Source organism: Oxyura jamaicensis, chromosome 1 (genome assembly GCF_011077185.1).
Source record: "Oxyura jamaicensis isolate SHBP4307 breed ruddy duck chromosome 1, BPBGC_Ojam_1.0, whole genome shotgun sequence".
Taxonomy (NCBI): Eukaryota; Metazoa; Chordata; class Aves; order Anseriformes; family Anatidae; genus Oxyura; species Oxyura jamaicensis.
The window spans coordinates 158465805-158490854 of record NC_048893.1 but is presented as its reverse complement, the minus strand read 5'-3'; the positions used below and the strand labels follow the sequence as shown (position 1 = coordinate 158490854).

The 25050-nt window shown below is 37.5% G+C and overlaps 1 long non-coding RNA gene across 3 annotated transcripts in view; it reads left to right on the top strand.

Moving 5' to 3' along the window:
* Window positions 1-7527: 7527 nt before the first annotated feature.
* LOC118163258 overlaps window positions 7528-25050 on the top strand; it is a 360896-nt gene continuing 343373 nt past the window's right edge. Inside the window, exons 1-4 of one of the 3 annotated variants that reach the window (XR_004748956.1) lie at window positions 7528-7876; window positions 9785-9820; window positions 11680-11682; window positions 16155-16167. This is a non-coding gene — a long non-coding RNA (uncharacterized LOC118163258). Of the gene's footprint in view, window positions 7877-9784; window positions 9821-11442; window positions 11527-11679; window positions 11683-16154; window positions 16168-25050 lie in introns of those variants that run through there. The other 2 variants (XR_004748952.1, XR_004748955.1) reach the window with 2 other exon arrangements.

Genomic DNA, 25050 nt, shown 5'->3' with positions numbered 1-25050 from the left:
GGAAGGAAGGAAGGAAGGAAGGAAGGAAGGAAGGAAGGAAGGAAGGAGGGAGGCAGGGAGAGAGGGAGGGAGGAGGAAATGTGTTTTCCTTTTATTAAGCGAAGTAGATGACGTTCCTTATAAATATACTAGATGACATAGATATGTTTTCACAAAACGGTGTTTTAATCCAGACAGCATTTTTTAATGAAAAAACTTTCCACTCAAGCTTCTTATAGCAGTTATTTTTCGAATGATTCATAGCATTTATTTATTGTTATGAAGAACAAATTGTTGAGTGCATTGTTTTTCTCTATTTGCCAACACAGAAACTGTGTTCTCTGGATATCAGCTGTTTCTCTAAAATGTATTGAAATAAGGTAAGGATAATTTGAATGATAATGTAATGCTTCTTATTTAAAAGGGATCTCTATTACTTAAGACACCATGTCACGTACTCCTTGTTTAGAGCAGTCCTGTGAAACACTTATTAGTGTCATTTATTTATAAGGATGAAGAAATTATCATCTTGTTATATAATTATATAAGTAGGAAGCTCTTCACAATGTTTCTGATGCTAGTCTGATTAAAAATGATCATTAAAGAACTTTAAATATAATGACTGACAAAGGAAAACTGTTGTAAGAAAATGACAGATGCCAACAATATTTTCAGTTAATACCATTACAAAATACTAGTGCACTGTATTTTCTAGAATTTTCTCTTCCTGACTTTGATGTTTGATTTCATAGAATCATAGAATCATAGAATATCCTGAGTTGGAAGGGACCCTTAAGGATCATCAAGTCCAACTCTTGACACCACACAGGTCTACCCAAAAGTTCAGACCATGTGACTAAGTGCACAGTCCAATCTCTTCTTAAATTCAGACAGGCTCGGTGCAGTGACCACTTCCCTGGGGAGCCTGTTCCAGTGTGCAACCACCCTCTCTGTGAAGAACCCCCTCCTGACGTCCAGCCTAAATTTCCCCTGCCTCAGCTTAACCCCGTTCCCGCGGGTCCTGTCACTAGTGTTAATGGAGAAAAGGTCTCCTGCCTCTTGACAACCCCTTACGAGGAAGCTGTAGACTGCGATGAGGTCTCCCCTCAGCCTCCTCTTCTCCAGGCTGAACAGGCCCAGTGACCTCAGCCGTTCCTCGTACGTCTTCCCCTCCAGGCCTTTCACCATCTTCGTAGCCCTCCTCTGGACACTCTCCAACAGTTTCATGTCCTTTTTATACTGTGGTGCCCAGAACTGCACACAGTACTCGAGGTGAGGCCGCACCAGCGCAGAGTAGAGCGGGACAATCACCTCCCTTGACCTACTAGCGATGCCGTTCTTGATGCACCCCAGGATACGATTGGCCCTCCTGGCTGCCAGGGCACACTGCTGGCTCATATTCAACTTGCTGTCTACCACGACCCCCAGATCCCTCTCTTCTAGGCTGCTCTCCAGCGTCTCATCGCCCAGTCTGTACATGCAGCCAGGGTTTCCCCGTCCCAGGTGCAGGACCCGGCACTTGCTCTTATTGAACTTCATGCGGTTGGTGATCGCCCAGCTCTCCAACCTGTCCAGATCCCTCTGCAATGCCTTTACGCCCTCATTTGAGTCCACAACTCCTCCAAGTTTGGTGTCATCAGCAAACTTGCTCAAAATACCCTCTATTCCTACATCCAGATCATTTATAAAAATATTGAAAAGTACCGGCCCTAAAATGGAGCCTTGAGGGACCCCACTGGTGACCGCCCGCCAGCCTGACGCAGCTCCATTTACCATAACCCTTTGGGCCCTGCCCGTTAGCCAATTGCTCACCCATCGTATGATGTTTTTATTTAGCTGTATGGTGGACATTTTGTCCAGTAGGATCCTATGGGAAACCGTGTCAAAAGCCTTGCTGAAGTCCAAAAAAATCACATCAGCTGGTTTCCCTTGGTCCACCATACGGGTGATCTTATCATAAAAGGAAATCAGGTTAGTTAGGCAGGACCTACCCTTCACAAACCCATGCTGGCTGGGACCAATGACTGCTTTGTCCCCCAGGTGCGCCTCAATAAGTCCGAGAACCAACTTCTCCATGATTTTACCAGGCACTGACGTGAGACTGACAGGCCTGTAATTGCTAGGGTCTTCTTTCTGACCCTTCTTGAAAATTGGCACAACATTTGCCAGCTTCCAGTCTACTGGGACCTCTCCAAATTCCCAGGATCGTTGAAAAATAATTGAGAGAGGTTCCGCGATGACATCCGCCAGCTCTTTCAGCACCCGGGGATGAATCCCATCCGGACCCATGGACTTGTAGGGATCCAGGTGGAGTAGCAAATCCCGCACACGTTCAGGGTCAGTTGGGAGTTTGTCATCCCCACCGTCCCGGTCCTCCAGCTCAGGGCACCCTGGGTCAATCTGGATTTCAATCCTCTTTCATTCCCTTATTTCCCCCACAACCAACACCACACCTCAGTCCTGTTATGACCCACTTATTTTGTTGTCACTTATCTTAGCTGCTTGTTGTTTGTGACAAAATTAACTGAATAGTCTTCCTCCCTCCTCCAACCTTCTTCCAACCCACAGAGCAGATGGTCTCAATGTAGCTTTGTCTAACATTTTCAGCTTAAAACCCAAACATTACAGAAAACATAAGGTTCTAGTATTCCTCCCCCCTCACCTTCACTGATGCCATGATGCAGAAGTAGAACAAAATAGAGAAAATCTTTTTCTATATTTCTTACAAAACTTCTTATACTTAGAGATCATAGGCTGCTGTGCAGAATTAACTCCATCAGCTAGAAATACAAATCTGGAACATAACCTCGTGGGACTGACATGCAGGCTCACATCATTCTTGGTTATCCATACATCAGAAAAAGCATCTTCAGAAAACTGTGTAGAGCTGACATCCAGGGACAATGATCTTACCCCCAACACCCCTCACAATATTCATCAAAGCTTGTCTGCAGGATCAAAAGAAAAAATATGTTATCAAAACAACAGTCGGTCATCTCTGAACACAAGGTAACAGACAGGCTCAGTAACTTTAAATCTTTCTTGTTTGGTCTTGTGAAAGGTAAGATATTTTAGGTGCTGGAATGAAAGATTTTGACATAAGCAGAGGAGGACAGAAGCAGACACCATCTGAGGGAGATATGGTGTCATTAACATATTTACTAAACTGTGAAGTTATTTACCATTGAGTACATGGTACGGTTTTGGTAGTGGGGGGTCTGCAGAGTGGGGTGGCAGAGGGAACATCAATGTCAGAAGAGAATAAGGTGCTTCAATGCACAGGAGATACCCACTGCAGTTCAAGTAGAACCAACAATGGCGACGATTTTTCCTGACAAGAGCTACACAAGAGCTACAGTCCATGCAAAAATCCATGAGGGAGCATCCTTTTTTTTTTTTTTTTTTTTTTTTTTTTTTTTTTTTCTCCCCTGAAGAACTGCAGTTTGTAGATAGCCCAGTTTGGAACAGAAGAAAAATGTGAGGAGGAAGGAGCATCAAAGAGAAACTCTTAAGGACGGACTGAAACCCACCATTATCCCTCAGGGCAAGGGTAGAGAACTAGGGAGTGAAGGAGTGGTATTGAACTTGGGAAAGGAGGGAAGAAGGATGTTGTTTAATGTTTGTGTTTTGTTTTCCACTACCTAAATTAGTGATTACATTTTAATTTTAATTGGCAATAAATTAATTCTTCCCAAGTAAAATCTATTTTGCCTGCAGTATTGGTTGGTTAACAATCTACCTGTCTTTATCTTCACCCAAGAGCTTTTCCTTCTTGATCTTTCTATTTTCTAACACCATCCTACTGAAGGAGGGATGAAACAAGAAAACAAGTGAACATCTGGCTGCTTGCCAATGCTAACCCACCATGATACTCTAAGGATGTTGCCTCATTCTTGCCTCCTATTTAGTTGTTATATATCTACTAAAATAACACACACACACACACACAAAAACAACAACAATAAAAACAAAAACACATCACCACCACCAAAAACAACAACAAATAAACAAATGCAGAAACAACAAACCTTGTTGGAAATAACAATATATCAGAAGAGCTCAATGTTTTCACCTTGAACATATAAATTATTCTCCAAAGTACAACTGGTATTGTAAATAAATTTAAATATGTTCTAAGAAATTTTGAAAACTTTAAATTTAAAGAGACTTTTTTTACTGTAGGTAGACCGGATAATTATTGCTCAGAATGTTTTTTCTAGATTTAGAATCTTTAGAGACACCACTACCCATTTTTACTTATTTTACCCATTTTCTCCTCTTCCTTTTGTTTTCACCAGTCTTTAGTTTTCAGTTTTAGTTTTCAAACTTTAGTTTTCATCAGTCTTAATACAATGAATAAAAATCCCATCAATAGTATTACATATTATAACAATATTTGTCTAAGAATTACAAGTTATGATGCAGTTGATGTGGTACGTGCAAAATGTATTTTGCTTTGGTCTAATGGAGATGTGTCTCGGATATAGAATGTATTGTCTTGCTACTTGTGCAAACAAAATACAAATCACTTGCTTATAAACTCTAAGAATAATAACAGCTCATTAATATCATTACCTGTTTGGTTAAAAAAAAAAAAATAATAAAAAAAATTACAATCTAGGCAAACATCTAGGTAAACAATATCAACATTTTTATAGTAACATGTTCATGCTAATGTACTTGAGATGGTGTCAGCATTACCATTACAAATAATTTAAGGATTTATAACTCAGTAAGAGAAGAACACTAGTTTGGCCACATTTTAAATGAGTTATTTTCTCAATGTGTCTTCAAGGATTAAGGAGATATAATATTAAACTTACATTTTAATCAGGGAGAGCATTCATAAAGAAGTTAGATATTCAGATTTAGCTGGATAAATTAATTAAAAAAAAAAAAAAAAAAAAAAAAAGGTTCCTCAATGCTACTTTGAATGCAAAGTTGGTCTAAATACTTATACTTGTACTTATACTCAGGATAGGATGATTTGGGGATGTGTTCCAAGAACAGACACAGCAGTGACTACCACTATTTGTCAAATATGAAATAATAACAATGCTGTTACATAATACAGAGGATAAGTGAGAGGCCACAGGAAGGAAAATGTATTTTTGTTAACAGATTATCCGGGAATTCTGTGTTAGCATTAGGAAGGAGAAAATACATGATGTTGGTCCAGGCCCCTTTTCAAAAAAGCACTTAAACATTTCATTTGTTTGAGTGTTAAGGATAAGTATTGCTGATTGCATATGAAATACTCACATGGCTAAAATGAAGCCCGCACTTAAAGAATTGCTGAACTGTTGCTGAGATGAGGGCATAATTTGGAAACAAAAGAGCACTAGTGAGGTTGAAGCTATGAAGCAATGATGTTCATTAACTCAGAACACAACAATCATTCCCAAAGTTTTGCAACATTCATTTCTGTTTTTCGGAAGGATTGGATCCAAACAGGAAATTGTAATCAGAGGAAAGTGGAGAATGAGTGAGGTAGTCATCTGTGAAGCAGGATTCACCTGGTTTATTTTTGAATAAAAAGAGTTTGGACGTAGCAGCTGTTTTTCTTTAATGACTGTAGAGACTTTCTCAGGTATAAATTACTCCATTATGGTTATCTGAAGTTTGGTGATATGAATGCTAAAGGACATTTTTTGTTACTCTTACTTTCCTTTGTCAAAGTGTAGGTGAGGAAGTAGAATTAATGGAGTTAGGATTAACATAATAATTTGATGATAACTTGTGAAACAAGGGAATAGCGTTCTGCAGTGGATGAGTTACTGCTGGCCAAATGCTACATGCATCATTTAACAAAAATGTAGACTGAATGCTACATTTCTATCTTTTCTATCAATGACATCATTTCTATCTATCTATCTATCTATCTATTCATTTATTTATTTATTTTGCCAGTCTTTTTTCTCCCTATTGCCAGGGCAATAAATATTACACAAAAAATATATACATAGTGTTCTGAAGGAGCAGAGGATGTTTTGAGTAACCTTGGAATTAAGTAAATACTAGGCAAAAAAGAAAAAAAAAAAAAGTGAAAAGAAAAAGAAAAAAAGATTTGTTTTTCCTTCCCTAATGAGGTACTGGAAGAAAAAATCATTCTCTTTGTGTTAAAGCATAGCCTGTTTTGTCTACATGGTATGTCCATATCACTTGAAGTACTATTCTAAATATCCAAATTATTCCAATCTCTTGAAATCAGCATGAACAGATAGAAAGCTTTCATTTGCAAAACCAATGAAGAGCTCGTTAGGTAACCTCTGAAAAGATTCTGAAGGGATAAACTATTGTTGTTTTAGTAAATTGTCAGGTTTAAAGTTCCAATTTCTGTTTCACATGGTGCAGGCAAATCATCTGGGGAGCTGAAGATGCTGATACTCCTTAATTAAGAGAAACCTTTATTTTCTTTAACTCTTCATCAATTCATAGGAAAGAAGTTTTGAAACTGCAGCTCACAAGACAGATTTTAATGTTTTGTGGAGACTGCCTGATGAGGTTATGCAGAGATGCCTTTAAAGAATGATGTGATGGTCTCCCAGAATACTCAATTAATCCTTCAGAAATAGCTGCTGAAGTTGTTTTACTTCTTGCTGTTGTACTTTGTCCCACTGTAGTTTTCAACTTCTCCACAAAAGATGTTCTCCACAAATTTTGAAAATCTCTAACCATATTTCTTGTTTGTAAACTAATTATTTGTGAGCTGGTCAGGGTTCTATTTCAGCATTTTGCTTTGGTACATTAAAAACAATACTTTGATTGAAATGTATCTCATTTATAATCATAGTACATAGAGCTTTAATTTACAAGTCTATTCTCCATATAGGGGGATTACACTACTAGAATGTTAATTTGTTCAGTGCAGAGGTTGCTTTAAAACATGAAGATGCAGATTTTAATACTATTCCATTTCCCCTGGCTGATGTTTCAGAATATTTTTACCTATTCTGCACAGACTTTTGGGACACAGTTTTTTCCATCTCAGGAAGAGTTTTCCCATCTATTTCTGAGTTTGGGAGAATGGCAGTTAATTTGTAACAGTGCTCTTTTTAACTGACCTTAGTCATTACAGTTGAACCTTATATCTCTACAGAAAGGTTAGAAGAATATTCTCATGAGACAGGACTGTACCAATAAAATTAATAGAATAAAGCTGTCTTGCAGATGCACCTTCCCACCCTGCTGCCTCCACCCCTCCCCACCAAAAAAAAAAAAAAAATAATAATAATAATAATAAAAAAATTAATCAGTAGATGGCAGTATGAGCTAGCAAAAATCCTAAAGGCTAGTCTCAGAGTCTCAGAGACTTTTTGCACATTAATCATACGTATAGCAAATTCCACAAAGTACAAGCTGACAAAGACCTTGCTTTGCCACAATCAATCTTTATTCACCACTAGATTACAGTGGTTAGATATATTTGATTGCCAGAGGTTCAGGACAAAGCTTATAAATAACTATATATATAATCAGCTTAAATTTTTGTCATTGTATTTTTGGTTTTGTTTTTGTTTAAAACTGAGATTGGGGTGCAATCTGTTTTTTCTTAGCTTTGCTATATGAAGACCCAGCCCATCTGTCACCTTGACTGCAAAGCTGTAATTTTAATGTTTGGCTCTGTAAATGTTTAAAACATCATTCCATTATTTACAAAGGGAAGGATACATCTAATAGAGTGCGGCTGAAAGAGAACTGTCTCAGCTCACTTGTCTTTACTCCAAGACTTTTGCTGCTTTGTGTCTCTGTTTTCAACTGAAATGGTATCACAACAGTGGAGTAAATGCTGCATTACACTGCAGTATCCATTTTGGACAGCTCTATTCTCTTGCTTGCTTTGCTTTTCAGAAATTCAGAATGTACAAAGGATGTTGTCTGCATTCCCTTGGGAAAGGTATCAATGCAAATATTTTCCTAATATGCACTTAACAATGCAAACTCTATAAGGATACTTGAAATAAAGAGAAAATGGAATAATGATGTGGAATTGTTTTCCAGCTCACTATATATAGGTATTTAGGAATGCATGTTTAGGTTTCTGTAAATCTGCAATCTTTTTTAACTGCTTAATTAATATGAAGTATCAAGGCCACACTATATTTCTCTATTTGGCTCTATTTTTTCAATCTATGTATTCATGTACCAATCACTCCTATGTTTTTTTTTTTTTATTATTATTATTATTTTTTTCTTAATTTACCTTATCATCCCTTTCTCTGTGAAAGAAAATTGCTGTTTTTCTGCTTCCCATTCCCATTCCCATTTGAAAACAAATGTGAAAGAATTTAATAGCAATCCTAAAATTTCTTGCTAAATAAAAATATTTTCACAGCATAATAGCAAAATAGCATTATGTAAGATCAATAGTAAATATATATGTATATATAATGTATATATTTATATATATAAATGCCAGATGAAAGAGAAACTATTTGTGGCCATATTTTCCATAGGAAATATAAAACATTTCCACAGGAAGTGAGTAGGGTCAGAGTGCTGGTTCTGAACAGCACTATAAACCTGTGAAAACAGTAGTTAACAAAGGAAATAGGTAGCAGGAGCAAGAGATGCATGTGCATGCACAAAGACATATATTATATATAAGCTTATATGAATGTAGTTACAGGTTTTGTCAGGATAACTTATTTCTGATAGTTCTTCAATATTAGGAGCCATTACATAGCTTCTGAGTAGCTGCATTTGCTGTGGGGTGCTTACATTAAGAAATTCAACTACCATGGCTCAAACATAGATACAAAAATGAATTCCACACAGTAAGTGACCCTATTCTCTCCCCACAGGCTATACTGATGTTTTATATTCTGTTGAAATCAACTGAAGTGTATCACATTGGCATCCAAAGAAACAACAGGTGGTGATTTCAGATTTCCCAGGTGAAGACTGTAATCAGTTGATCAAACTGCAATTGCTTTTTTACTCTAGGGTAAATACAAATATGCATGGATTGTTCTCTGTGGTCATGCTTCACTGGTATTCAGCTAGCTTCTGACATCACCAGTTTCAAGTGCATATCCTTTACAGGCAGATAATTTTATCCTTTTGCCAAGGACGTTCACATTAGTCACAGCATTTTGTATCTGCCTTGGCTCTAGGAGAGTCATCTCTCTTAACTCTGAGAAATAAATATATTTTACTGACAACTTCCTTTCTAATATTTTTGCATCATTCATATTTCTTTATTCTTTTATGTGTCCCCTTCTCTTTAAAGCTAAAACAGAGCATTCCTTAATAAATACATAAATAAATATTCCCTTGACAATCTTGTGCCAAAGACTGCACAATAGACTTCAGTAAAAGCTGAGATTAATTCATTGCAAGTATAAAATGTTTGAGGAGCCTGCTCAACCCCAGCCCCCCTTATTAAGCAATTGGTAGGCTGTAGAAAGCTCTATCCATTCTCTTGATTAATACAGTACAATATTACCTTTTTTTCTCTGTCAGCGTGAAGGTTTTAAAAACATAGTAGCACTCATGGCACAGACAATATCTCAAAAAGAAGACAAGAATGTTAAATATGTGTATTATTTTTTTGACCAAACTGTTGATCCAGGACTAAAAAGGAGGAATTAAATACCCTCCTGATATTAACACTTCGTGGGAGGACATCGCCATCTTTGTACTTTTTTAAAAAATTGTTTTATATTTTTTATTGTTTTATATTGTTTATTATTATTATTGTTTATATTCTGACAGAATATCTGGAGCCTTGATCTATTAAAAAAAAAAAAAAAAAAAAACATACAGAATTTCACTAATACTTCTTTTTATTTCATGTTCACAGACTGAAACTTGTTGCAATTGTGAAGATGATCAGCAGGTCAGAGTGGATTTTAAGTTTTATGTGAATAGCAATAACTGCTGGGATCAAAGTCTATTCCACCTTATTCATTCAGAATATAATCAGATAAATATGGGCTTAACAGCTTCTCTCTTTAAGCACAAATTCAAAAGGTTCGTGTGAGTTCTAGTACCTTGTTAGTATGGAAATATTGAGAACCACCTTCCTTGCTGTTGCAAGATTTATACTGGAATATTATAATGCCCTAATATCTGTCTTGGGAAACAGGTGTTTATAATATTAATTCACTTCTCATTAGTATCATAACTTTAGAGCTAATCGCAAAATGATGTAACAAGATAATGGAGTCTGAAAGTGAACAGTAGAAATCATGTTCTCCACTCCAGACAATATTAACATTTTTAAAAATTAGAGAAGTGGGAGACAGGCAATGAGAATCTGACAAGCCATTATCAGTATTTGACAATGAGGAGAAATACAGAGGAAAAGAGAGAGTACTGGAGATGCAAAAAGTAGAGTACTGAGTGTACAAAAGTGATTTTCATGTAGCACTCTGAATTAAGGAATTAACCTTGATTTACCTCATTACTTCAAAATATTGATATTTAAAGCAATCTCTCTGCTATGAAAATAGGTTTTATTCAAAAGGTTGCAGTATCAGCAGTATTAAATTACAAAATTATTTTATGAAACAGAAAAGATTTGAAGCTTTATTAGTTATTCAGAGACATATTAACAAACTCATTTTATTAAAGATTCATGTAAGACATATTCATCTTATATTTACTGCCCTGCAACACTATTGTGTGATCAGTCCTCTGTATAAACAGTTCTTTCTGTTAATTGCTATTCAAAAGGCAGGTAGCAGAAAATACTTTCTCTATCTGTCTGCCAGTGTATTCAATCATCTGCAAAACATGCTGTCTTCACTTGAAACAGTGTCAGTCAATGTAAAAGCATACTGAAACTGTCATGAGTTACTAGATTGTTACCAAACTTAGAGTCACAAGACAACACATTTTAAGACTATTTTTGCTTGTGGCTATCATTGTATTGTGTACATCAACAGGCTGTCTGTTTGCAAACCAGTTCACTTTAGAATAACTGCACACTGTTATCCAAGACATTATGGGCTTGGTATAGACATAAATGGATTATAAAATGTGTGGGAAAATGACAATTCAAAGGTCCAGCAGTGCAAAGACAGTTTGGTAGTCAGCTACTTAGGATCAGAGTAAGAGTCAGTACTATTCAATGTTTTGTTAACAGTTTCAGTGATGACGTTATATATCCTCAGTGAGCTTAATGATAACACAAAACTGAGAGTAGTTGCTGGAGCAGTCCCTGTAGTCCCTGTAGGATAGGGCTGTTATCCAAGAGAAATGGTCTGAAACAAAGGTCCTTAAGATCACCAAACATGAATACAACATCCTGCACCAGGGAAGGAAGAACCATATGTGATAGTGCAGGCTGGGGACTGAATGTTTGGAAAGCAGCTTTTCTGAAAAAAAGACAAGTGGTCAACAAAAAAATGAATGAGTCAGGTAAGTGCCCTTTCAATAAAGAAGGCCAACGGTAATACAAGCATAAATAACAAAAATACATCTAGCAGGTTATAGGAAGTCATTATTCCCTTCTAGCACTCATGAGACTGCATCTCAAGTACTTAGTCTGCCTTTGAGCTCCCTTCAAGATGGACATTGGCAGAGGGATAACAGCAGGAGGTTACAGAGGCCAGGAGCTGCATGGAGCACATGCAGTACAAGAAGCTAAAGCTTTGTTCAGCCTTAAGAAGAGAAAGCTAAAAAGGGAATATTATTATTTTCTTCACCCAACTACGGTGAAGGGTATGAAGAAGTCAGTTCTACTTTTTCCAGAATGTCACTCTGGAAGGAAGACAGACAACAGATACAGGAGGAAACATGGAAAAATCTCAGTATAGGAAAAAATGGTTTTACTGTAACAGTGATAAAACATTTGCCGGTGTTGCCTAGAGAATATCTATCCTCAGAGATGTTCAGACTAGACAAGGTCCTAAACATGTTTTAATTAGTTGTACTTAAAGCAGGTGTTTAAACTAGATGTTTTCTGGAGGTAACTCCTGAATTTCAGAAAATGAAATTTGTTGGTTCTTTACATGAAAACTTATCATGGGCGTGGATGCGGGGAGGGGGGTGGGGGTGAGGAGAGAGAGATTTCTTCTCAGAACATGAGAAGTTATTGTCAAGATGGTGAAAAGCTATCTTAATAAGAGACTTAATAAGAGATGTGGTTTTAGAGAATGCAGGACAATGAAGTTCATTTTACCCCCCCCCCCCCCCCCCAGAAACAAACAAACAAACAAACAAACAAAAAGTGCTGTTACTGTGAATAGGAACCAGTTTCTGCTGTGCTGAGACAACATATTTATGAACTATAAGTGACCCAGTGTGTCACAGGATATTTTGGTTTGGCTTTAAGTTTCATTTAAAGGATTGTCTTTAAAAAACACACTTTTTCTTCATATTACTAGTATGCATTCTTAAAAACTCCTTCAGAGGGACTTTCTTGGCATTTACAATTACTGCAAATATTCTGAGGGCACATCTGCCTTACATAAAGCTGTACCATGTCTACACACCTAATATACTGCTTGATATGCTAGCTTCATTAATAACTAGTCTTCACATAACTTCAGATTCACATAGCAGTACTGTTTCAAGACAGTTGTACAGCACTTTGTTGGACAGTGAGATATATTCTAAGGAATGTCACTTAGTCTAGTTGATGTCTGATGCTATGGAGCATTTACTCACCAAATCTCTCCCTCTCTCTTTTTTTTTTTTTTTCTTTTTTTTTTTTCCCCTGGTGTCATGATCCTTCAAAAAATATAAATGGTCTAAATTTGGGTGACATTTCACACCAAACCAAGAGTTGGGAGAGTCAGCAACACTTGTAACTGTAATAAAATACTTCTACTTAGAACAGGAATTGAATAAACAGCTGTGAAATGTGAGAGTGAAACATTTTACTTACTGGTTTTGAAAGTTCATTTTACATAGAAGCTAATAAGTATTTATTTTGAAGAATCATTTATTTATTAAGGGTTTGGAACAATGAAGATTTGTCTAGTGCAACTGTTTTTCTATTTTATTTTATTTAAAAGGGGGAAGAGAAAGACACTGAATGGATTTACATTTAATTTTAAAAGTATCAAAAAATGTATTTTCAAAGGATCAAAACTTATTTATGGGTTCAAATTTTATATTCAGAAATTTAGAATATGCTGTGATAGAGGACATTCCTTCATTCCTGTTCAGTATGCATCTTTAATTTTACATTATGTATTTTTATTTCCTGGAACATATTAAATTTTCCCTCAAAAATCCTTTATGATGCAACTCCAAAAGCAGTCTTAGCTTTTCCATTACATAAGTAGGCAAGTCAGCATACTCCCCGTATCAAGACCACCTGCATCATGAAAAAATTTTTTTTTAAAAAAAGGGGGGCGGGGGAGGGGTTGTTGTCATAGGTGACTGGACCCAACCCATTGGGAAGTCTGCTGTCTCCCTGGGGCCTGGTTAAGAGATGTTATGGAAAACTCACTAGTTCGTTATAGCTCTCTGATTACTATCCATTATTTCTCTTTCATATAGGCAGTGATGAAGTAACAAAGAGAAGTCCAAGGGCAATCAAAAGGGACTTCAGGGTTTTGGGGCAATTGGTTAGAGGATCAGAAAGGCACACAGGTAGTGTTTTCCTCTGTTTTTCTAGTGGAAGGGAACAATAATGAACAGGCAGAACCAAATGATCAATATATGACTCTGAGGTTGGTGTCACTGGCAGAATTTTGGGTTACTCAATCATGGGATGGTATACACAACACCAGGCCAGCTGGTGCCTGAGGTACCTGAAAGCTGGTACCTTTCCTAGAGGGGGAAAAGGATTTTTGTGAAGCAGTTAGCAAGGCTGATCAATGGTTTTAAACTAGATTTGAAGAAGGAAAGGGAGTAAAACCAGGCTTGTCAGTGATAAGCCATGGGAAGGCACACCAAAATTTGAGGGTCTGCATGCTAGTGAGATCCTTCAGTATGCTCCATGGGGTGCTGGGTAAAATGAAGCACATGTGAGATATTTCTACACCAATGCATGCAGCATGAGGAACAAGCAAGAAGAACTAAAAGTCTTGGCTCAGTCCCAGAGCTTTGACATCATTGGCATAAGTGAAACCTGGAGGGAAGAGTCCTGTGAGTGGTGAGTGGTGTCCTGAGTGGACAGATTTAGGCTTTTCAGAAGGGAAAGACAGAGCAGATAAGGCAGAATGGTGATGCTGTATGTAATGGAGGAGCTGAACAGTAAAGAGCTTGCAGATGGTCATGGAGCTGTTGAGAACCTCTGGGTAAGCATTAAGGAACAAGCAAATAAAGCAGAGTCATTAAGAGAGTCTACTGTAGACCATCCAGCCAGGTTGGTGACATTGATGAATTATTCTTTAAGGAACTAAGAGATACGTTTAGATCAGACACCCTTGTCCTTATGGGTGACTTCAACTTACAGTCATAAAATGGGAATAGCACACAGATGATGCAAACATATTCAGGAAATTCCAAAACCACCTTGATGATAACTTGTTGGTACAGGTACTAAGGGGGCCAACTGGGAAAGACTGCTTCCCATATCTGTTGATGAGACAGAGAGGGTTTTGTGGGTGAAGTGACAATTGGTGGCTGTCTTGGCCATAGTGACCATGAAGTAGTTGATTTTAAAATCTGTGGTGATAGGAGGAAAGCTGCCACCAAACTTCAAAGCTGGATATGGGCAGAGCAGGCTTCAGATCACTCAGCTAACTAATTAGTAAGGTTCCTGGGAAACTGCTTTTGATGACATCGAGGTCCACCGCTGTTGGTCAATTTTTAACTACCAGCTCTAATGAGCACAGGAACAGACAGTTCTAAAATGTTGGAAGCAGGTAGGTCAGAAAGTTGGCTTAGCTGGGCAGGGATCTTATTCTAGAGCTTAGGTGGGAAAAGGAAGTGTATGGCCACTGATAACAAGGTCAGGTGACATGGGAGGACTGTTCACCATAGTAGGGAGAAAATTTGTGATACCAAAGCTCAATTAGAATCGAATTGAAGCTATCCAGTAATGTGGGGGACAACAAAAAGTTTTCATTTGTTTGTTTGTTTTTTGACATGTTAACAGCAAAAGGAGGAACAGAGAAAATATCAGTCTGTTGCTTGATAAGGATTGATAAGGATGGTCACCTCACATGTAGGGACACAGACAAAGTAGAGACATTTAATGCTTTCTTCACCTCTGTCTTCAGCACTGATAATGGGCCCTGGAACTCCCAGATGCCCTGAGTTGGAGGACCATGACTGTGGCAACAACAAACTGCTAGCCAACGTGGAATTGTGTTGGATTTTCTGCTCCAGATGGATGCACATATGTCTATGGAGCCTAATGGGATTCATCTCAGTGTACTCAGAGAGCTGACTGATGTCATCATGAAACTGTTATCATTGTTTTTCAATGGTTTTGGGAATCTGGAGAGGTCCAAGAAAGCTGGAAAATGTTGTTCCAATTTTCAAGAAGGGCAAGAAAGAAGACCCTGGTGATTACAGGCCTGTCAGTCTCACTTCAGTGCCTGATAAATTACGGAGAAGATTATCCTGGGAGTTATTGAAAAACACCTGAAGGACTGTCATTGGTCACAGCCAACATGGGTTCACAAGGGGAAAGCCCCTGGTTTACAAACTTAATTTCCTTCTATGACAAGGTCACCTACCTTGTTGACCAATGGAAGGAAGTTGAAGTAATATTTTGGATTTCAGCAAAGCTTTTGAAGCTGTTTCTCACAGTATCTTTCTGGACAAAATGTCCAGCATACAGCTAAATAAATACATAATACAATGCACGAACAATTAGCTGATGTGTCAGGCTGAAATGGGTTTACATCAGGATGGCAGACAGTCACTAGTGGGGTTCCACAGGGCTCCACTTTAGGACCAATTCTCTTTAATATTATCATAAATGACAGGGCTGAAGTTCTTGAAGGTAAGGAGGACTAAGTAAGTATGTGGACAGCACTAAATCTGGAGGAGATGTTGATTCCCTTGGGACTGAGAGACCTTGCAGAGAGGTCTTTACAAATTAGAGGGCTGGGCAACCACTGACATTATGAAATTTAAGAAAATCAAGTGACAGATTCTGCACTTGAGACAAGATATATATATACAGACTGGGAAATGAGAGGCTAGAGAGCAACACCACAGAAAGAGATCTGGGGGTTCTGGTTGCTGGTGAACTGAACATGAGTCAGCAGTGTGCCCTGGCAGCCAGGAGGGCCAGCTGTATCTTGGGGTGCATCAAGCACAGCATTGTAGCTGATCAAGGGAAGTAATTGTCCCACTCTACTCTATGCTGGTGCAGCTTCACCTTGACTACTGTGTGCAGTTTAGTGTGCCACAATATAAAAAGGACATAAAACTATTAGAAAGTGTCCAAAGGAGAGCTCTGAATATGGTGAAGAGTCTAGAGGGGTGATGTAAGGAGAAGCTGAAGTCACTAGGTTTGTTCAGTCTAGAGAAGAGGACACTGAGTGGAAGCCTCATGGCAGCCTGTATCTTCCTCACAAGGGGAGTGGAGGGGCAGGCGTTTAGCTTTGCTCTCTGGGGACAGTGACAGGACCCGAGGGAGTAGGATGGAGCTGGAACAGGGGAGGGTCAGGCTGTGTGTTTGGAAAATTTTCTTCACCCAGAAGGTGGTTGGGCACTGGAACATGTTCCATGGGGAAGTGGTCACAGCACCAAGCCTGTTGGAGTTCAAGAAACTTTTGGACAAAGCTCTCAGATATATGGTTTGATTTTTGCGTGGTCCTGTGTGGATACAGGAATTGGACATGATGATCCTTGTGGATCTCTTGCAACTCAGAATATTCTATGATTCTGTAATTGCAATTGTAATTCTGCAATGCAATTTTAAACAGATTTGTATCTTTATTTAACATCAACTTACAGGAAAATCATTTCTTAGTATCGATCATTTTGGCAAACACACAGAATGTATTTTGAAGTGGTCTTGTTTCTATGGCAATGAATGACTTGCAGATTGCCAGTGAAATCAATAGTAGAGTATAATACAACAAATAGATTAATTCATAAAGTACCTTTTTACTTTTCTTTTTCTACTCTGATTCTCACTTTGTAATTTATTTTCTTAAGTAGGATGAGCTTTTTTGTTACTAGTAGTAGTTTGTATCTGAAACACTAACTGTTTTAACTAAGAATAATTCCAGAAGAAAGTTGTCATAGCTGAATTTGTAATTTCAAATCCAGTGCCAAAATTGGGTCATGACTTTAGTGACACATAGTCCTGGATGATGCAGGTATTGAACCAAGAACACTTGGAGTCATTTTTAACATTTATATTAGCAAAGGTAAGAAAGGTGAAGGCATGTTGAGTTTGGAAGGCATCTATTCCAATTTAGAAAGGGTTTCTGATGTGTTTGAAAAGAGACCTTTAAGCTATCCCCTAGCACCCCAGCAAGAGCATATATCTGCTTATTTCCATTTGTTATTATGTTATGGTTTCTAAGTGTCTTGGTTTCAGTTAGGACAGAGTTATTTTTCTTCCCAGTAGCTGGTAGGGTGCTATGTTTTGGATTAGGATGAGAAGAGTGCTGATAACATGCTGATGTTTTAATTGCTGCAGAGCAATGCTTACACTAAGCCAAGAACTTTTCAGCTTCTTGCTCTGTCCTGCCAGCCGGAAGGCTGGGGGTGCAGCAAGAGCTGGGAGGGGACAGACCCAGGACAGCTGACCCAAACTGGCCAAAGGGGTATTCCATACCATCTGACGTCATGCTAAACAATATATAGGGGTGGCTAGCCGGGGTGGGGGGCCGGCTGCTCAGGGTTGGGCTGGGCATCGGTCAGTGGGTGGTGAGCAATTGCATTGTGCATCACTTGTTTGTACATATTATTATTATTATTATTATTATTATTATTATTTTCTATCTTAATAAACTGTCTTTATCTCAACTCACAGGCTTAACTTTCCCATTTCTCTCCCCCATCCCAGAGAGGGAGGGGCGAATATGAGCGAACGGCTATGTGGTGTTTAGCTGCCAGCCAGGTTAAACCACAACATTAAGTTTAACCATGATGAATTAATTGCTTACCCTTCCATTAATTATGCTGAAAAACGTTCTAGGATACTTCACTGAATTTCCAATCTTGCAGTTTGTGCTAATTGCTACTACTTTCCTTTCATAAAAATAAATAAATAAATAAATAGTCTTTTGGGTTGTTTAGAGGTTATTGTTTTACCAAGATGTTCATTTGGGGAGGGAAAGAAAAAAAAAAAAAAAAAAAAAGTTCATTCAGTTATTCAGTTCATTCATTTTCCTCAGGGAAGTAGTCACGGCACCAAGCCGGTCTGAATTTAAGAAGCGTTTGGACTGTGCACTTAGTCACATGGTCTAAAATTTTGGGTAGACCTGTATGGTGCCAAGAGTTGGACTCAGTGATCCTTATGGATCCCTTCCAAATCGGGGTATTCTATGATTCTACCTTTCATACTATTTTCTAGGACTTCTCATTTGTCTGGGCTGTACAACCCCAGATGCATTTGTCTCAATCCTTTGTATAATAATGCTATCTACCCTTTGCTTAAATGCTGTTCAGTCACTTGCTCATTCCTGTTTCAAACTGTTTCAAAAAGCCTTTAACTTTTCATGCTTCAGGGCATGATAACCAGAAAGATATTAAGAGAGTTATTACTTAATTCTTCAGTAGAATCCTTTGTGAAAAAGTAAATACTTTCCTCTTTTTGGAAAATAAACACATAAAATTTGTTTCTTCATTAAAAAGAACACCTTTTTTGATTATTTATTTGTAAGCATCTGCTTTTATTAATACTAATTATATGTGAAATACCAAGAAAAAAATCAAGTTAAAATTGCAGAACTTTGGAAGTATAAATATTCAACTTTCTTCATTTATCATTTAATTACCATTGAACATGTATTTGGGCACTATTCATTTGCCTAAAACAGGCACCTAATTCCATCTGAGACACCCTAAGAATGTAAGTTATTCACATGCTGCTCATAGGTAAGGACTTACAGGAGACTCTTATCTAGTTGCTGCTCTTTTGAGCAGCAACTAGAACTCTAGAAGACTACAATCTAGTGCCTAAAGCTAGACCATATAACTAAGAAAATATCTGACTATTCACCTTTTTCTGTCCCTTGTAAATTAGGTGTTTAAGTTTCTTAGAGGTTTTGGATAGTTCCTGCACCTATTGCCATAGACAGCATGAAAATCTGTGTTAAGGGATGTGGTTGCATAGCTTTCCGGTCAGAACAAGCCTGCTTTTGTCTATACTAGTTTGAAAAACCTCCAAGGCAACCTAATATCTTTCCATGAAATACCCTGTAGCCTGTTACTGTTGGAGCAAACATTTCTAACACAATGGTGGGAGATGAGATTTTAGATTTATTCTTTAATACGAAGATACAATCAAGATTATTTGGAGTGTGAATACAAATTTGGAGCAGCAGCTTATATTCAGGTAAATGGTTGTCCTGTCAATGTAACATATGTTGATACCAAGTTAATAAGTCTTACCGTTTCTTATGATAAAAAGAGAAATGTATTCCAAATAAGTTACATACTATTTTGGTAGATGCATCCTTCTAATCAACTGGATCTTAATTTGGTTCTCAATCTCTTGAAGGTCGCAAGGGCAGGGCAGCATTCACCACATGCAGCCAAGGAAAAAATACTGAGAAGACATAAAATATACGTGGAAGTTAATTGCCTCCACTAAATACTTGGTGATTTCTAGGCATTTCTTACATATTTTGTTTTAATAATCTTTGGATAAAACTTATATATATATATATATATATATATATAAAAGCTGGAAGAAGAAACCTAGTACTTTTTCCTTCCTTCCCTTCTGTCATCTCCCCCCTTTAAAGCCTTTAGGATGTTATCCTGGGTAGTAGGATTCTGGTTTTATCCTCTCAGGCTGAGAAACATTTTGAACCTGAAACTCCCACTTTCTAGGAAAGCAATGTTAGCTAACGATAAGCTTCATGCAGAAAGTTAGATTATCAGTCTAGGAGTACGTATGACTGCTGTGTACCATCCTGAACTTGGTCTTTGTGTGTTGGCATGCTCTGTACGCATGTCTCATATACTTCCTTAGGGGAAGTGGTCAGGAGCACAAAATCTTGAATATGATGTGGAAATAAAAAAATTGTGAATGGATGTTTTGGTGGGTTGACCTTGGCTGGCTGCCAGATGCCCACCCAGCTGGTCCCTCATTCCCTTCCTCAACAGGAAAAGGGGAAAAATTAAGATGGAAGAGCTCATGGTCTGAGATAAGGACAGAGATCACTTACCAGTTAGTGTCAGGGCAAAACAGACTCGACTTGGATAAAATTAATTTACTTTATTGACAATTAGAATAATTTCAATAGTGAGAAACAAAGACAAAAATAAAACACCTCTTGTCTCCACAGAATGTCATTCCTTCAATTCTGACTCCTTTATCTCTCTGTCTGCCTGAGGCACAGGGTAGACAGATTTGTAGTATGCAGCCAGTTCATGGCAGTTTGCCATTGCTTCTCCTCCCTCATCACACTTTTTGCCTGCTCCACTATGGGTCCTTCTGTGGGCTGAAGTCCTTCAGGATATATCTGTTCCAGCATGGGCTCTCCATGGGATGCAATTACTTCAGGAAGTATCCATCTGCACAAGTGTGGGGTGCTCCAAAGACTGCAGTGTGACTGCATCTGCTCCACCATGGCCTCTTCCACAGACTGCTGGGGAATCTCTGCCCTGACCCCTGGATCACTGCCTCCCCCTCCTTCTTCACTGGCTGAGGTGTTCATGAAGGTGTTTCTTGCAGTTTTAGTTCACTCCTTACACTGCTGTGAAGCTTTTTGTCCTTTCTTGAATATGCTTTCCTCAAATTGCTGCCACCTTGGCTGCTGGACCCAGCCATGCCCTGCTGTGGGGCTGTTGAACCTGTCTGGAACCGGCTGTGTCTGGCATGGGGCAGGCCCGGCCCTCCTCACAGAGGACCCCTGCAGCCTGCCCACTGCCAGCACCTTGATGCCTCAATACTTGCAGATAACTCTCAGACTCTTCAGTTCTTGGGCACACAACATTAGGTCTTTAAGAAACTTTAGAAATACTGTGTGAGGCAGCAATGGATCCTCCGGCATACGTCACTTGTAAAGTTAGTGGATTTTTCTCCTAAATATCTACCTGATTCTTGTTGATTTGAGCTTTAATCCATTAAACTCTATATTCCTAACAACTGGCAGCTCGCTTTGGGAAGCAGATAAAGACAAAGACGATTCAAACACCAGCAGAATCCTCAGTTCATCACAAAACTTACATCTGTTTTTTGGATCTCAGTCTTCACATTCTCCAGTGTACAGATAATGAAGTGACAGACTTTTCAGAAATCCTAACTGACAGATATGCAGTTGCTTGGGAAATAAGTTTTTCAGTTTGCACTGCTATATATGCAGTAAAGATCTGATGTTCCTTTCAACAGCAGTAGTTTTACAAGACAGTTCTAAATCTGTGACTTAGACTGATTTTCCCCAAAATGAAAAGACCATAAGTCTCAAGATCTTCTACAGAAAACAGAATTCTGTTAAGTGTTCTCTAAACATCACCAAAAAGTACAAAGCTTTATTTTTCTCTTGCCTTAGATGCTAATTTAGAATTGTATAAAATGTTTGTTTCAAAGTAGTAAGTACATCTCTAAAGGCTAAAGGTAAAACTCAGTCTTTCACTATCTCTTTTGATATATACAGTATATTAAGACAATATCTAGGGAATTTTCTGTACAGATACATACAGACATCATTATGCAGTCTTTCTAGATGCTTAAGGAACTGATTCTCTATGAAGCAGATCCCTACCTATTTTGTTGTCCCCTTTGCCTTCCCAGTTTTCACATTTGGACTGCCCTTTATGCCACTGTCTACTTTTTGGCAGAAGGTGAAACTTAACTTGTAAAGGAAGTTATTCACCCTAGGCACCATCCCAAAAGCACTTCTAAATTTGGAGCTGTAATTTTGGATGTCAATGTCTCTACAATGCTTGTTTTTACAAAAAATAAATTTTGAATTCCAAACGTTCTCTAAGTATCAACTATATTTTTTTCTTCTGAAAAAATAGCTAACAAATTAGCAGTAAAAGTGTCATGTACTTCAGAGCACACATGGCAGTTATTAAAATTCATAAGAACTTCACAGTGGTCACAGATTATGTGTCTTTCATCTATGCAGTGCTCTGCACAATTTTCATCAGGCAGTAAGAGAAGTATTTCTTCACTTCTCTCCACTCAGAACATATGCTTTCTACCTAAATTCTGGGAAGTGATCTTGTATGAACTGGTGTGACATGTTACAGAATTCAGTGGGGATGTGAGGCACAAATTGCACTCATGACATGCTCTGAGTTCCTAACTGACTAGCAAGAACAGGCCATGAACTTACCAAAGTGTGTTGTTCTTTGTTAGAGACTAATCAATTTATGTGATAATGTTCATTGCTGACCTGTCAGTGTAGCATCTGCCTGGTACTTTTACCTTCAATTGTAAATCTAATTTAGAAATATAAAAGTATAAAAGACTAGTGAAAAACCTTACACAAAGGGAACACACAATAGATTTTTGCACCGTGCAAAAGTAAAATAAAAATAGCTGAGAGAGCAAGCACCACAGCAGTGCATCAATAAAAAGCTACCCTACTTACTATTCTGCAGTATTGTATTATTGTTGATACCTCCTTTGGTGACTTTTATAAATCTGCTAACATAAGCTCTGCCTGGTGTCCTGTAGGTAAGAGATTAATCTTATTTTTATTTTTATTTTTATTAGTTTCACAGAACTTTTTCTAGCATAATAAATATATCTCCAGAAGGAATACTTTATTATCTATGGCAAGATAAATAGCCCACGTGCTGCAGCAGTGTTTCATTCAGCCAAAGCTTAACTTATGATTTTCTCTATTGAAAGTTTTAGGCAATACAGATATCAGTGTTTCCCCCAATAATTATTTATTCCATTGTTTGTAGCATATGACTAGTGACACTCATGCTTTTTGCTTATCTGGGAAGATCTGGGTGAGCGTGTTTTATCAGCAAGGATATGAGCACTTTAAACTCACCAGTGAATCTTCTAAAATAGAAATTTTATATCAGTTTCTGCAGACTGCATCAATAACATTCAATATGGTCTCATTATTTTTGATGGGTTTCCTATAACACTTTTCTCAATTATTATCTGTTTTGAGATAATTTCATACATGAGTACATCTTGCCTATTTCTAGGCACTGAAGATAAATATTTATAGAATTATTCATTCCCACCTTTGTCTTGTCTTGCTTTCCCTTTCCCCTTCCCCTTCCCCTTCCCCTTCCCCTTCCCCTTCCCCTTCCCTTTCCCCTTCCCCTTCCCCTTCCCCTTTCTCTTTCCCTTCTCTTTCCCCTGCCCCTGCCCCTGCCCCTGCCCCTTTCCCCTTCTCCTTCCCCTTCCTCTCTTTCTTTCCTTCCTTTTACTAATATTTTGCATCTAAGGATGTAGTTTTAAATTTATGAAAAGATAATATGACAGGAAAATTAGTCAATTATCAACAAAGAATTTATTTATTTATTCATTTATTTATTTATTTTAAACATAACGTTCATGTATTTTTTCCTAAATACACAGATTAAGTTAAAAAGGGGCAAAATGTCTTTTTAGATCTTCCCAAATAAACATGGGAAAATTACGCCAAATGTATAACATGTATTGACCGTCTTCAAAACCCTTACTGGATTTTTTTTTTTTTTAAATTGAATTAAGGCTAAATTAGAGGGAATAAAATATGAGCTAAGTTCTTGCTAAGAAGATTTGATGCTCTTCCATACAGACACAAAAGCTAGTTGAAGACAAAAAGTTTCTGAGTAACCTAAATGAAAGGATATATGGTTATCTAAAGATAAAGACTTAAGGAATCCCAGAGCAATTATTTTTAAACAAACTGAAGCACTGTACTGTCAAGGAGGTCAATATTGCTGAAGCCTAACATGATTCTACTGATGTTAGCAGTCACAAATGAAAGAAATTTTCCTCTTAGTACAAGTATTACATCATATCTGTGGATATATAATTCATGTAGCTCAAATGTCCCCTTTTTAGATACTCTTTAGATATCTTTTGTATCCTTAGATACAGCTATTAGATATTACATAAAATATAAATTTAACTTTTCAAATTGTTTTATGAAACAGTTATAAAATTACCTACATACATATCATAATTTTCCATGTTGCAACTATGACTATTGTCTCTTGTCCTTTTACTGTGTACCTCTGGGAAGAATCTTGCTTAATATCTTCCAATACAAAATGGAAATCTGCAACAAAATCTTCTGTTTGCTTCCCAGGCATGTGTGTCCAGGTGCTTGAGACAGGCCCCTGTCATGCTGCTTTCTCAACGTCATAGCGAAATTCTTTCTTGTGGTCCTGTCCCTGATGTATTTTCACCTATTTTCAATTTTTTTCACTTACCTGTGAATATTTTGTCATGCACTGATCCTAATGTCACCAACTACCATTCAAATAATAATAATAATAATAATGATGAGGTAATCCATAATAATAATAACAACAACAACAAAAACAATAATAATAATAATAATAGTCCCTATGGCCAATTGAGAATGCTAGTCTAAGTAACATATGTGTCTATGCATTTAACTAAAATGCAGAAAGCAGTCACAACTGACAATCACAGAAGAGAGGGTATGGGACATAAGAAGATCAATTTTTGTTTAAGAACTCAGAGTAAATAAGGCATTCAAGGAGAAGGAGACCTAAAATAAAATAAAATATAAAAGTAATGAAGATATTTTCAGATTAATTGCCTTATCTGAGATAGAAGATAAAATGATACACTCATACCGTCTCTCCCCTGCAAAGAAAGGCATTAAAGAAATAATCAATATTTTGAGGGAGCAGGATGATTGCCTTCAATATTTGTAGATAACATATTCTAGAAAAAGATCTTTCAAGTTATTCAGTTAGAGCTGCATCTGAATTTGAATCTGAGTAAAATTCTGTATGTGCAAAGTTAATGTATTTTTAATGAACTGATCATTAATATTTCAAACTTGCTTCATTATAGTACCACATAAGTGCAACTATCATATATGATAAACACCTAGTCTCATTAAACTGATGATTTGCCAG